Below are 13,584 nucleotides of genomic sequence, written 5' to 3'. Positions count from 1 at the left end.
CTGTTTTGAATTCAAGCAAGAGGTATGCTTAAAACGAAACTCATTAGCTCCGAACCTGCTAATGATGTTCGCTGTCCAAAAAAAAGTTGTTTTGAATTCAAGCAAGGGCTTGAAATGAAACTCATTAGCTCGGAACGTGCTAATGATGTCCACTGTCAAAAAAATTTCAACTTTCCCTTCCGAGGCATGCTAGTTTTCATCTGTCCCAAATGGCATAGAGCTTTCTGCGTTCCACTTAATCCAGAACATGACTGTGCAGCCCCCAGAGTTATGGCGAAGTATAAATAGATGGTACACAGGAATGTTAAAATTGCAAGCATGATTAAAAGAAACTGGTGCCGCCTGAACAAAGCCATCCAACTGTCCAATTCATCACGAGGTTGGAATTGTCTTCGCAGTGAAGCTGACAAAGGAGAAACAGGATTTTGTGCCCTCCTATGAGGGGAGGTAATACTTTCATGACCCATTGTACCCAACTTCACAATAACAGAACCGCAGCACGCCTTAAATGAACTGCACATAATAATCAATATTTTCTCAACTCAACATGAATCAATGAGAGACTATTTTCACCTAATTTCCTTGATCATGCCATTAAATTCAATAACAGAATTTCCAAGTTAAAAATGCAACATTGATTAAGAGAAAACATCGACAACATTGAAATTATCTCTAACATGTAGTAGAAGGTTTTTTTGTTTCAAATGCCTGTAGCTTGAGTTGTTGTGAAGAAAGATTACTACCCCCACTCAAATTCAAATCCCACATTGTGACATGTTCCTTTCTTAATAAGCCCATTGTTGATGAGCTATATATGATTTACTCATGAATTGTTGACCTGGCCTTGTTCCCTAAATAATCTAGGGTTTACAGTCAGTGCCATCCTCAAAATTAGGTTAAGTATCTGGAAGGTTACCCCAGGGTATATTTTACCCGGAAAAAGAAAAGAAAAAAAATCATTGTGTATGACTAATGTAGGAATAATGCCAAATTTCCCATGTGATGAAGTATTGAGTAGTGGGGATATTGGAAGCCTTAACTCTTCATCTTTAATTCTGTGTTTACCAGAATTACATTCTGTGTTTACCGGAATTACTTAAATGTTACCTGGAAAAAACCAGTGTTGCACATATCACAATAATATCAAAATTATCACAATATTATTACCGAAACCCAAGTTGTCGATATTATTGCCAGAAGTTATTGCGATAATTTGCCCCAATTGAAATTATCGCAATAATTTCAAAATTATCGCGAGTCAAGGAAATTATCACCCTCTTGCTGGAAACGGCAATATAAAGTTCCGGTTCGGGTTTTTCTGGGTCATTTTTGTTTTTTCTTGTGCCAAGATTGAGCTCTGAGGGTAGTCTGAGTCTCGTGACCATTTTTCATCAATCAAACAAAGAAAAGTCGATACTTTTCTTTGCCATTAGCTGAGCATTTGCGGAGTGGAGATCTTCTCCAATATAACCTATCCATATTTCAATGGGAGATTTAATATTTATATAGCTATGATATTTCATTGCAAATTTGCAACATTCTTCGAATTTTTTGTGGATTTGGATTTTGAATTTCCACATTTGTTTTGTGTTGTAAGTCCAAATTTTAAAATTTTATTAGAGCTCTACAAATGGGAAAGCAATTGGACCAAACGTGGGAATATGGTGAACCATATAAGGGTGATAATAGAACAAAGCTGAGTTGCAAGCTATGCTGAATGGAAATGTTTGGTGGGATCACCTGCTTGAAATACCACCTTGCCAAAATCGCAGGGATGAAGTGGATATTTGCCCTATAGCTACCCTAGCTACCCCATTGTCATTGTTGTAAAGAATTCAATTATTGATATTGCTAAAAAAAGAGATTAGAAAGAGGAACTAGGGAATTGCATGGGAACCACAAGCTTCTCAAGGGCAAGGGAAACCTAAACCTTAGCCACACCTTCTTAGTTCATTATGAATATCTGACTATCATTATGGTATCTATATGCTTCATGATGATTATCTCATGAGATACATTTATTTTTGTTTTAATGTGATTTTGTATTATCTTGTCAAGACATATGACTCAGAACAGATCATATTTCAGTATTAACGACAGCTTATACATTTCATATTGCAGTTTTATTTTCATATTGTTGTGACAATGTGTTTGCTTGACATTGATGTTGCTTTAAAAGAATTTGAAAACAAAATGATTATTTTTGTATTTTTTTTAAATTTCCCGATAGTTTCCACTATCTTCCCCACTATGACCCCTGGCAATGCTGATAACAATATATGTAACATTCGAAAAATCAAGGTATTGTGTTTTGCATAATCTAAGAGTAATGCAAAATCGCCCATGGGATTAAGTATTGTGTAGTGGGGATATTTGAAGATTGGCTATAAGTCCAAGCATCAACTCTTCGTCTTTAATTCTTTATTTACATAATGATAATAATAACTCCCATGCTTAGACATTTAGCATACGGTATGCTTGGATAGAAGCAATACTTGGCACACTAATTGTCTGAACGTATATCGAGAAATGCTGGAAGCTATAAAAATTCAGTAGAGCCTTGTAACCATATCTTAATTTTGAACTTGGAAGTCCTTCAAGAGGAGATTCATGTCATCAACTGTGTAGGTCACTCTCCATGTTGACTGCGATAGCATAATAGATAAAGATAACTGAGAACGAGAATAAAATATATAAGGACAACGACTTGTATTAAATAAATTCTAATCATCAATATGCTACCAGCAGACTGGTAGACTTAATCCAATTGTCACAATTTGCAATAATAAATAGTGGATGAAAACTTGTAGCATAACGCCTAGCTTATAGGCAACAATACTTGTTGCTGGTCAAATGGTATTCATTTCGCCTTGCAAGTAGTTCATCCTTGTTGCAAAAGATTGAAGCGATGTGACCCGTAAGTACTCCTAATGCAACTAGCTTATTGCACTTTACATTGGTCTAGATGTATGCATGAACTGCATAACTCTCTCAGAATGGCAAACGATAACCCTTTTCAGTGCCTTCTCAAACATAACTAGCAGCAGTTCATACCTAAACGTGAAACTCAGGAGCTTCTGACTACTCAAACATTGTTTCTCACTGAGAACATCACTAGATGTCATATTTTTTCACTAAAAATGTTTACTAATACAAGGAAAATGCATATCTCTTTGGATAAGTTTCCTTTAGAGTTTGTACCATTGAATGCAGGAAAATGTTCTTGCTTGATCGCAAAGTTGCCAATCTTGCATCCAATTGACTGTTGACAAATTCCTCTTTTTCATCAATCAAGGAATTCTAAAGAATACCATACTAAATGAAAATGTAAAGGTGGTTTGGCAGCTGGCCTGCATGGAGATTTCAGTAGCAAGTAATTTGTTTTCCCTCTGTTCTCACTTCCAATCAAATCCCTTCTTTCCATAGAGATATCAATGCAGTGATAGCTGTTTTCCTTAAAAAACTTCGATGATGCTTCATGGGCATCATTAAAACTTATTGGTTCATCATTGAAACTCATGGGCAGGTTATCTTATTAGTGCTGATATGAGAGGGACTTTAGTTTATCTTGAAGAACAAGGAAAGAACAAAGAGAGTACAATATAATTTCATAATGTCACAAGATGTCAAAAAGAAAATACCTATGTTGCATGAGTTTCTGAAACACTGGAACAGGGAACATGGATACAAGTGTCTGGAACAGTTAAAAGTTTTCTCCAAATTTACAGGAACCTCATATTGACAGTGGCAATATTATATATTAAAAAATAAAAAATATTCTACACTACAATGCATCCAAACAATGATACATACAGGTTACAATACAGCTGTTTTCCTTAAAGAACTTCGATGATACTTCATGAGCATCATTAAAACTTATTGGTTCATCACTGGAACTCATGGGCAGGTTATCTTATTAGTGCTGATATGAGAGGGACTTTAGTTTATCTTGAAGAACAAGGAAAGAACAAAGAGAGTACAATATAATTTCATAATGTCACGATGTCAAAAAGAAAATACCTATGTTGCATGAGTTTCTGAAACACTGGAACGGGGAACATGGATACAAGTGTCTGGAACAGTTAAAAGTTTTCCCCAAATTTACAGGAACCTCACATTGACAGTGGCAATATTATCTATTAAAAAAAAAATATATTCTACGCTAGAATGTATCCAAACAATGATACATACAGGTTACAATACAACAGTGGATAGTGTGTTGATATATATTATATTTCAATTTATATGCTGCTTGAAGGTACTACTTACCAATGTACATATTCAATTCATGGCACACAAACATACCACACACATATTTGGCTAAACTAACTAAGAACTGTAACATAATGCTGATACTGGAATGTTCTACCTCCTAGCAATGCCTAGACTCTAGTATTTATTTCAATCAAAATGTAGGTCATTCCTGAACTGTTTTGCATGCCAGCAATGCCTCAGATTTTAGTATCTAAATTTTATGTCAATCAAACTGAAGGCCAATCCGTGACAGCTCTTCCTTCTACTATCTGCAACAGTATATTGGGCTTTACTACATTAGTATATTCAGCTGCTCAACAAGTTACAAGTAACAAAACTCACTCACTGGTCTCTATAACTAAAGCCTGGGAAAAAACTTCAAACATGTCATGTCATAAGCTATTACCATTAGCCTTTGGTAAACCTCATAAGCAATTAAAATAGTAAAACCACACAGCAGAACTTGAGAATCCATGTAGCAGAACTTACAACACTAAGGAAATCACACAGTGAACTTGGTGGACAAACATACCTGGAAAATTCTGGTGTGAGAAAATGACAGTTGCTGACATCTGTTCACAAATCCTCACACTACTGCTCACAATGCTGAGATGGCCAAATGCTGATGAGACATCTCACACTGTTCCTCACAATGCATTGCTTACAATGATCCTGAATGGGCTTCACTCACCTGTGACTCTTCAATGTGCCTCAGCCTTCACTCAATCGCGACTACTCAATACAACTTGGCCCTCCTCATACAAAGTCATGCTGCTCACTACACAATGACTCACAATGCAGCATGATGCCAATTTCCAAACGATGTGTATTCTTCACGATAGCGTGTCTATTTCATAGATAGAAATTAGGGTTTTAAAATCATTTATGGCCTTATTTTTGGCAGGGGCTGTCATGAGATTGGCACCAAAACAATGAACAAACATGTCAAGGATGCACCAATTTAGGGCCCACAAGCCTGTGGAAGCTTCTTGTCGAAGAGACTGGAAACTCTATCTAAAACATTCCCACGATCCCATTTGTTTGACTTCAAAAGCTCCCAAGTTCCTGGAACTGTCCCCAGCCAATTGGGGATGTTTTCAATAAAATTCCCAAGCTCCCAAAAATCACATAATGGAAGTAACAAGTTTCAGAGATGGTGGGAGTGGTTCCTGTGCAACTAGGAAAAATCCAGATCATAAATAGTATGAAGGTATTAGACTACATTATGCTGACAATGGGTTCTAATTTTATACAATCCCATCCCCCGGGCTTAGGATTAAGTATTGTTTTTGGATCATCTATGATTAAACATGGATTAGTATTTGCGATTAGGTGATATGCACTTTGTTTGGGAATTCCTTATTATCCCAGTCACATTTTCAGATCACTCTATGTGTACTTTGTTTCAACAAAATGGAGTCATGTGATGAGTGACCCTTTTAAGATTGAAGAGTGTGTCAGATTGTAAAAACAAGTGTCAAGGATGCATGAAACCATGAATAGGCACTCAATCCTTCATTTCTGATTATCTTTCTTCCAGATTTAAAAGGACCATTGCAGGTGGAGACTTTGTTGCACCAAGAGTAGGGCGGTACTCTAAAACCCAATATGGGGAAGATGCTGTCAAGTAAAGTTATGTTATGTGACACCAAAAAAATAAAAAATAAATAGCTATGTACATACATATGTATGTGACAACATCTAAAAAATTAACCAATGTATATCTATCTTAAACCCAGATTTATCAAGCATCAAGAGGGATAAAAAAAAAATTTAAGGTTTAATTTTTTTATCATTTGATATGAAAGTATTAAATAATTTGTGGTAATGGAACTAAATAATAATAGAAATTACACCTTAACAAAATTTGATCCCTTTTGGTGTTTGATAGATCCAGATTTAAGATCAATCTACACTGGTTTAACATGCAATGATAATTGTTAGCATCAGTCATATTTTCACCTATCGTTATCAAACTATGTTAACTACTTTGTATTTGTGCTATTGGATAGATCTATTTCTCTTAATATATACCCATATTGCTTGTGCCATGATATTTAACTATTGAAAATATAATGAAGTAAGCCCCGGGTTATAATAAAAATAGATACATTACTTACCAATAAAGGACAACCTTCAACGGTCAAAAATACAACTCTTGATAGACAACATGAATTTTATCAGTTGAAGGTTGAATGTGGCAATAAAACTGACAATAGAAAGGGACAGAGGGGTCCTTTCTCATCACAGAAACAACATTATCTCATCCCTAGAGTAAAGGGCTTGGATAATGAAGCCGAATTAACAACCCTTGTCAAAGGAGTTAAGAAAAGTTTGCCGAATGAGATAGAAACATTAATGTGCAAGGGGACTCATACCATGGTTTTAAGTTTTTACTACAAGTCCTTCGAAAATGTTAATTCTAGTTTGATAGATATGAGAAATGAAGCCAAATATTTAAGTGGCCTCTTTGTCAAGTGTAGAACAAGGCATGCCCCAAGTACCAAACGATGAAAATAAAGAAGTATCCTACCTTCATCCAATAAGATGGGTGTGATATGGAGATGGCCTGGGAGAACCTCTATCACAATGGGGACCAAACTAATAAAAGGTGCCTGTGTCAAATTGCTTATCATCTTGGGGCATTCAAGGCTTATACCATTGATTATAATAACAAAGATAGGTAGTATGGAAATTTTAGGTGGTGTCGAATCAGTAAGGAACAGAGGGCATGCATGGTTCTATGAGGCATCAGTAGGATCTGAGGCACATCATCTAGACTTTCCACAATCAAAGAGCTAACCTAGCTCAAAGTGAAGGTTTTTTTTAGCTAAGCCCTACTTCCCTATGCTGCATACGCAATGAAGGGAAAACAGCTAGCTTTAGCCTCAATAACGATGGTAACTTTTCAATATCCCTGAGATGCAAGAGAAATGTGGCCTGGGGCTGAATGAAGATGTGGAAGCATGAGGATGAGAATTCATCGACAATGATTTGATGTTCTTAGAACATGATGCAAATGAGGGAGAATGATATCCCAGTTCATGATGGGGCAATGGCATTGGAGTAATGGATGTTGGATTTGATTGAGAGATGGAGGAGATCAATCTGGCAGTGTGGCACTTAATAAGTTTGAGCATTGGGCAGACAGGAGTCCCAGCGATGGACCTAACTACAATGAGTGGGCTCATGAATGTCAAGATAGAGGAGATGCTCATGAAGGACGACAGCGACCTCAATCACTTGGGTAGAGGTTGGTTGAATGATTGCAACGATTGAATTTAAGGCCTCGCACCCCTTTTTTTGTTAGCTTTGGCATTATTAGTTCAGCATCTAGTAACCAGTGTAGATCCCACCTTAACTCCAGAGACAAGATCTATTAAACATTGGGAAGAGATCCAAAAGAAATTGAGAACAGATGTTTTTGAGCAAGGTTACTTGGGAGCGAGAGCAACATTTTCAGAAGCTCCCGGTTTGGGAGCGTTTTATATATATATATATATATAATATTTTGATGCATATATGTCAACAAAAGCATGTAGAATGATGAATTAGATATAAAATACATAGATTGAACCATATAACAACAATCATCTAGAAGTTATAATCTTGATCAACCACGTCCACAAGTTAGTAATATAGTAACATACAACATATTGAGTCTCGTCATTCATCAATCTTAAAGTTTCAAGCTTTCAAAATTCAACATATAACATTTATCATCATTGATCACCAAAGTTGTACTTGTAAGCTAAGTGTAACCATTACAACAAATAATATCTAACATGAAATGAAATGTTATAAAATGAAATGAAATGAAATAACTTTCAACTTTCATGAAGCATCATATTCATAATTCATTACTAATGAGTTATAATTGCCAACTTCAACCTTAAATTGTCATATATTGTTTACAAAAAATATCATAATAAATATGAAAGACTCAATAGTTATAAAAACTACTAGAAACTAGAAAAGACAAGTAAATCTATTATCTATTGCTAATGCTTGGACCTATTGCCACCACGAGAAATGTCTAATTTTTTAGTCTTGTTGGAAAATCAGGATCTTTGTCATTAATATCACCCTCTAAGCATTAATATCCAGAGGTATCTTTGTCATTACCTCTGGATTTGTATAGGATCTTTGTCATTAATATCACCCTCTAAGCAATAACATAAGATAGAAAAAGCATAGCATGTCAAGTCAAGATTTTGTTTGAGTGATACGTACATTTTTAGGAGGGTCGTGATAGAGGAGTTCGACAACCAATGTCACTAACATCAAGGTACATAGAGGGATTGGTGCTCTTGATTAAATACGAATTCCATACCCTACTACATGACAAAATCCAATGGACAAATTGCAACCCCCCCCCCCAATCCTAAAATCCTGAAAAACTGATAACTCTGCTGGATTTTGAATGAAATCTGAAATACTACCTTCTCCATATGAAATCCAAAGAGGTCGGAACCACTCTCAAACATCCTGAGTCATTTCATGGTAATGTTAAAAATTTAAGTAAAAGGACGGATGAAAATGAAGATTAAGGAGAATGTCAAAAGTGATATTCTCCTTAATCTTCATTTTCATCCATCATTTTACTTTAAGAATTTAACATTACTAGGAATCGCATATCAATACTAGAGCCATAGGCTTGATCATTACGCTGCCCCACTCAAAACTTGTTTGTTTTCTTTGAAAAAAAAATGCATTTGGAATATTACTGCAAAAAAAAAATTCAAAAAAGACTAAACGCTCCCTCCTCGAGACGGTTTTCGAGAGCGCGCTCCAGAGCTGCTCCCGCTCAGAGTGCGAATTGGGAGCAGGAGTGTTGGGGGGGGCTCCCCCGCAACCCTGTTTTTGAGTTTAAAAGATCAGAGTTATGGTGGATCTATGCTTGTTTATCTATTTACCCATCTATCTATAGCATATATAAAGTCCACGTGGATAGCTCAACCAGTTGTCACTGATGTTGCTTGGCATCTGGCTAGTTTTGTGCCAGCAGGTGCCTGGTTTCCCTCTGAACATAAAGCAAGGCCAAATGTTTTGTCATTCCAAAAGAAGTGCAAAGGCTCAAAAAAATATATCTATATCCTGAACCTCCTGAAAAATGGACTTTAAGGAACAACAGTTTTATTTGTAAATTATGGGCTACATCTGAAAATCCACTTGCATTGATGATTATATCAGATCTTCAAATGATATACAGGAAGGGATATTTTCACAAATATAGCTTATCCAAAATGAGGAGAGAAACCAAGAAAAATAGATGTGACGGATGTTTGCATGTTTGATATTTGAAAAGTTTCAAGAATATACTGGACAAAATGTGAAAGGGATATTTTAACAAATATAGCTTATCCAAAATGAGGAGAAACAAGACAAACAGATGTGAAGGATGTTTGCATGTTTGATCCTTTGCAAGGTGTTCAAGAATATCCTAGACAAAATGTGAAAGATTAACAATGGGGAACTGAGTTGCCCAGGTTAATAAGCTAACCTTTATAGCACCATATAGATCTCACGGTAAAATAAAATGTTTATAGAACTTCACCTTTGTGTTATTTTGTGTCATTGGTTCAATTAGTAACTGTCTGTTAGACTGTTACATTGAACAAACAGAACTCCTCTACCAAGACATAAACTCCCTGATGAGAAACTGTCAACCAGAACAATTGCCAATACAGCCTTAGTCAACTCCTTCCCGTAGAAGGTGATTGCAGACGGTTCTATATTTTCTAAGCTGCTAGCAACCAAATGTCAACAGAGTTATCCCATGGATTGACTACTGCCATAGAACTTGTGCATCAGGATGAGCATCAAGACTTGACTGCAAGGATTTCGGCTAATTCAACTTCGAAGAACCACTGGATGGCCATGCCTTCTCCACCAAATTTGACAGCACACTGACATAGGAGCATCGACAGCTGGTTTACAGGTAAGCCAAAACCCCAGGAGAATGAGGATGATGACAATGATGGAGGTGATGCAGGGGGATTAACAGGTACAGGTATACAGTGTTGCGCTGAAAGAATGGTTGATGAATGATGAACCATGTACGAGAAGGAATTTAGTACAGAACCAGCAGATACAGTGGTTGGTTAACCATGCACTCTGGTGGATAGCTACTCCTTTATATGGACTTCGACCACTGCTTATGTTTGCAGGTAGATGATGGAAAGCAGAGACTATGGAGTCTGGATTAGAGTATGCTCCCAGTGTCCCTTGCTTCATTTGTGTGTGTTTTAACTTTTAAGTTTTCTACTGCATGCTCTGGTACATCACAAACTTTGAAAAACCACCAATGGATTTGGACACATAACCTTCTACTTGTAAATTGCATACCATACCACAGGGTATATGTTATTGTTATGTAGTATAGGATTTAGAAATTAAACTCAGTTACTTTATGACCAATCCTACTGCAAAAGGATCCGCAAACAAGATTGATACGACAGATGCAAATGGCAAACCAGTTATCACAATTTCAAAATTCAACTGAAATGAACTTTGACTGGCAACTTCCCAATACACTAATTTTGGTGTATGGACCACCTATGTCCACAAGCTAAACCCATCCATCGATAAGCAATTGCCAAATATACTGCGAGCAGGTCAAAATATGAGCGTGGTGCAATGGGTCCCAATGGCCAAAATATTCTTGCGATTTCAATGTCTGTTAAGTCATTGTATTCGCAATGGCAGTACAGGCCTTAACACGACACATAGTTGTGCTTACCAACACAAACTAGGGACTTCAGCCAAACCCTGATATAGTTCTATATAGTATAAACAGACGTTATCTCGCTGCCATCACTAATATAGGTTATGTGCAATTATTGGAGGGATTTGACAAAAGGCTTTTGCCCCGTAAGAGAGAGGTTCAACTTTGCAAAATCTCTTGTAGAGATTTCACAGCAAGTTTGACTGCAGAGGTCCCTAGTTCAATACCTAGGAACCACAAGAAAGTCCCACTCTTCGTCAAATTGGTCTCCATTGAACATGGATCTCAACTCTGCAGTCTAGATAAAAACAATCTAGGCCTTTTCCAGTTATCAAATTCCAAGGAAAATGGATGCATATTTAAGTTTTTGCATTCTGGTACTAACCAGGATCTAAGTTCGAACATTTGTTAACGAATTTCACCCAAGAGAGACTCGGTGGATATGTTGATAAGACAATTTATACCAATAATCTGCATGGTGTGAACATTGAACATTTCCAAATCAATGATATTTAAAAAAAAATTGAGTTCTTTTTCCTTTTTTATTTGGAGATTCTGCCAAATCCAAGTCGAAGTCTTACACCTCCGGCCTCGTTGAGTGGTTCTCCAAACCGAGTCTGCCAATTTTGGTCCAAATCTAAAACAGCCCCTCAGATCTGGACCTGTCGTACATCACTAAAGTGCCACTCATATATGTGCTTCAAATTCTACGAATAATGGCAACTGTTGTCATGTTATGTTAAATTTTATCTCTTAACAAAACTTGCAACCTACTTACTGCTATGTAATTTTCAATTATATCTCAGAAAAATAATGGCATCCAGCATAATGTTATGTCATCTTCACTTTAAATCTCGGAAAAAGAACTCCATCCTACAGACTTGTGTTATATTACAGAAATTTCAGACCAAAAAATCCCATTGCACGGAATATCATGTTCTACTAAAAGAGATCATGTGAGTACTTCGCCATTTGTGTTATTCAAAAACAAATCCCAAAACAAAAAGTTACAATTATGTTGCATTAGGTTTATTAGCTTAAACCTCAATAACAGTCTTCTCTGACGAATTATCACAGAAATTTATTCGTCCCTGCGATAAATTCCCCTAACATGGCGATTAAGAAAAAAGAGTAATGAAGGGGAGGCCAATAGATTGAAATCCAACTCACCAGAATAGATTCCGCAGGCAAAACGTCGCCAGCTAAAAAAACTAAATTCGAGCAAAGTTGACAGATCTGAGCGCTGCCAGTGCCACTTCAAGCCCAAAACCTGCTTCAAGTGGAGGGACTGGTCACGGATTCAATCCACGGGACAGGCTAGGATCCCGATATTTTTGCAACGTATTCAACCTTGCCCGAGAGTTTTTGCAGGCCCGGGGTTTTCTATAAAATGCCCTCGCTTTACTGAGTGGATAAAATTTATAGAATGTCTCAGAATAAAGGACGGGTTAAAATGATTTGGGTGTAAATTTATTTTAAAATTACCTACGGTTTAAAATGATTTGGGTGTAAATTTACTTTAAAATTAGGTAATTTTAAACAGTTATGCCTAACTAATATATGTTAATTTATTTTATTTATTTTTCAAATATAATAAAAAACAAAATTATTAAATTATATTTTAATAAAATAAATATGTCACATTTCTTTTGTAAGTCATATTGTTTTGATCGGCCTGGAGTATGCCGTAAAACTGCTTCTGCTTGGCTAAGAGCTCGTCTTCCTCGGACGTAAGGAAACAGGTTAACGGCCCAAGACCCAGAGGCATCTGGCAGGAGTGAAAGCCTGCTCCCTTACGGACCACCAGCGGGTTATTACAGGTGACGTGGTTTTCCTTGATAACGGTGATGAGTCAAACCGATATTCGTGGATAGCAGCCAGAAATGGTTGTCCTCACTATTGGTTTGACACCTGAGTTTGATAGGTTTTGCCACCTTCGGAAAAAAAAAAAAAAAAAAAAAAAAAAAGAAAAAAGAAAAAAAAGTCATATTGTTTTGATGTGCATTTTAAAGGGAGGAGGATTGACGATCTTCCGTTGCTTTTGGATCTATTTGGAATGACATTGGCCCACCACGAACTTTCTTTAAAATCTTGAAGGGAAAAAAATTAATATAAAAAACATACATGTTTAAGGGTACAATGTATTTAGTTTGGATTTAGAAGAATAGTGTTCGAAAAAGAATGTGTTGATAGTCTTACGCTGGTTTTTTTTAATGGATGGTGTTGGAATGAGATTGATTTTTTTTTTATTATTATTATTAAATAAGTTAATATAAGGGGAATTTAATTTGACTAGTTTATGAGGCATAATACTTGTTAAGGTTTTGCAAATGGGGTAGCAAGCTAGGTGGGTTTGATTGTGGGGAAAATTCCACAGTTAAGTGCGCTTGAGCTAGAGGCAATTTGGGATGGGTGACCTCCTGAGAAGAACTGGTTACCAGGTGCAAGCCTCAGAAGTGATGATTGACGCTATGTGATTTATTTCACTAGTTTCAATCCCACTTTTTCACTCCTCAATGAGTGCTAAGTGGACTATTCAAAAATCATGAGAAATTAGTCAGTTACGACTACCTCTCATGGAAATGGTCATAGATGAATAATTT

At 36.4% G+C, this 13,584-nt stretch overlaps 1 long non-coding RNA gene across 1 annotated transcript; it reads right to left on the bottom strand.

Moving 5' to 3' along the window:
- Positions 1-368: 368 nt before the first annotated feature.
- LOC149244117 (uncharacterized) lies at positions 369-12,410 on the bottom strand. The gene is made up of 2 exons (XR_016246721.1): positions 12,152-12,410; positions 369-513 (listed from the first exon to the last, which is right to left on the bottom strand). It is a non-coding gene; the product is annotated as an uncharacterized LOC149244117 (long non-coding RNA).
- Between the last annotated feature and the right edge of the window lie 1,174 nt (positions 12,411-13,584).

The sequence above is a fragment of the Pinus tabuliformis genome, chromosome 8 (genome assembly GCF_031772625.1).
Source record: "Pinus tabuliformis cultivar Carrire ecotype Pingquan chromosome 8, CPIR1, whole genome shotgun sequence".
NCBI classification, from domain to species: domain Eukaryota; kingdom Viridiplantae; phylum Streptophyta; class Pinopsida; order Pinales; family Pinaceae; genus Pinus; species Pinus tabuliformis.
The sequence above is the reverse complement of the archived record's forward strand: the minus strand, read 5'-3'. Positions and strand labels throughout refer to the sequence as shown.